This window comes from Penaeus monodon, chromosome 32 (assembly GCF_015228065.2).
Source record: "Penaeus monodon isolate SGIC_2016 chromosome 32, NSTDA_Pmon_1, whole genome shotgun sequence".
Lineage (NCBI taxonomy): Eukaryota > Metazoa > Arthropoda > Malacostraca > Decapoda > Penaeidae > Penaeus > Penaeus monodon.
In genome coordinates, this window is record NC_051417.1 from 31,389,547 (window position 1) to 31,391,768 (window position 2,222).

At 36.8% G+C, this 2,222-nt stretch overlaps 1 protein-coding gene across 1 annotated transcript in view; it reads right to left on the reverse strand.

The window, feature by feature from the left end:
- Positions 1 to 1,920: 1,920 nt before the first annotated feature.
- The window catches only part of LOC119593814, a 14,642-nt gene continuing 14,340 nt past the window's right edge, over positions 1,921 to 2,222 (reverse strand). The window contains exon 4 of the mRNA XM_037942843.1: positions 1,921 to 2,173. The gene's annotated coding sequence lies outside the window, so the exon portion shown is untranslated. The remainder of the gene's footprint in view (positions 2,174 to 2,222) is intronic.

The following is a 2,222-nucleotide window of genomic DNA, read 5'->3' on the forward strand; positions in this document are numbered from 1 at the left end:
CCACGTTTAAGTCGTGGTTAAAAATTGTTATTGAATTTTTTTATTCAATATTTTTTTTTCTTATTTTTCCTTTCTTTTCCTTTTTTTGCGTGTGAGTCAAGGAAGTGAGTCGGCAAACCAGTCGCTTAATGTCGTCAGTCAATGAGTCAATTCCTGTATGAGTCAGTCTTTTAAGTCGTGAGTCGTTCAGTCTGTCGTTTAGTCTACCTGTCATCTTGTTAAGGATAATTTGAGTGGTCTAAAGTGTGGGTGTCTGAGTCGCGTGCAGTTCAATGTCTAAAATCGTGCGGTTGGAACAGTCGTTAAGTCAAAGTTAGGTCACTAGAGTCTTTATGAGTTGTTCCTCTTGAGTCAGATTTAAGTCATAGGAGTCGTTAAGTGGTTTCGCTGAGTTGTGAGTCAGTCCCTTTTGGTCCGCGAGTGAGTTAGTCTACGTATAAGTCATTGGGCTTGTAATTAGGTCAGTCGTTTCAGTTACAAGTCGGTTGTGCGTAAAAAAGCATCATGTTGTCCAAGGGCGTAACAAAGACAGTCGTTTTATTGTACAAAGTCAGTCGTTTAAGAGTTGATCACCGAAGTCGTATATTGAGTCGCGGGTATGACTTTAATACCTTGTCTGATGTGATTTTTTTCCCCTTTCTTTTTTGATGGAAGTCAAAATTAACATTTATATATGTCATTAGCAAGATCCGATGAGGTAACGTCTTTCTATTCTATAAATTATAATCATTTTTAAAAGTCAGAAGTTAACATTTGTATATACGTGTCATTAGAAATAAAAATCCGGTGGATTAACGTTGGATTGGCAGTTTTTTCTATCGATTAAAAGTGAATTAAAAGGTTTTATGTGTGTGTATGTCTCAGCTCTTTTACTTTTGATGCATGGCAAGTCATATCCACAGTCATGCATCGAATTTATTTCATAATAAAACGATATCCACGAGGGAGCTTTTGGATCTATTTCTGTTTACTTAATTCTTCACTGGATAAAAAAGCTAGGGGGGTTCGAAGGAATACATAGATTTTGCTATGAACAACTTAAATTTAATTCAAATCAAATAAAAACTTAACATATCTTCAACTTTTATAAAATAATGGAGCAAAAGTTGACAAGTAACATTTAGAGTTAAGGGGTTATAGCGAGTGCTACTGAGGACCCGTTCCTGATCATTAAAAAGGGTGAGGAAAAGGTTCAAAGGAAGTAAGTTCACTTTGCCGAACGCTCTCAATTAAACCGAAGAAAAACTTTACAATCCGGTAGTTGTAAACCTGTTTGTAAGCGCGTATGGACCTGCGTTAACGATGTCTTTATTGGTTTATTAGCATCTAAATCGCAAAACTCAAAGCCATTTGGAAACATTCTGAGAATTTAAAAGCACTTAAAACTTCTTTTGTGGACAGAATTTTAGTAAAGGAAGGGGGGTCATTTTAGTATAGTGATTCATCCTCCGTAGACTTATGAATGAAGAAGAAAAAAAAAACGTTTTATTATCCAGACACGCACGATTTCGATAAATAATTTATAGTAAGATAAATTTTCTTGCTCATTCGCTTCTTGTTATTGCTTTAAAGCTTTTCCTTTCTGCCGTCGTTACTGTAAAAAAGGTCCTTCAGTATATCGTAGTCATCGTCACAGAAGTCACTAGTAATCCCGCAGTAATACGTCGTCTAAAATTATTTATTTATAGTCTCAAAGTCATCAGATAAACTGGTGTAATTTCTACAATTTCTGTCATATTTTGTTATTAAAAAGTATTATCGTCTCTTACGGTCGTGATAGTCATAAGTCATCGTCGTTAATTCATCAAGTCGGTCATTCATCGTCAGTCTCGTCCAATAGTCTCCGTTTCCTAGAGTCATCAGTGAATCATTGCATAAGGGTCATGCGTTAAGTCAACACTCAGAGGGCATGAACGTGAGTGTATTATAAGTTATTAAAGTATGAAAGTTACCACTAAAAAATAATCCAATTTCCGTCTGCCGTCTCAAAGGTCGTTTTTCCACACTTCTCGTCCTTAAGGTCATCGTCGGATTCTTCGTCTTATGTAGGAGAGTCGTCGGCAAGGTCGATGTCACAGAAGTCGTCAGGGAGGTCGTTGTGTCGTCATAGGTCAGGTCAGGTCAGGTTATTTTCAGAGCGATCCACGTCACGTCAAGGAATAGGTGTCACGAACTGCAACAGAATATTCACCTTATTTTCTGTCATGGTAAACTACGAATGA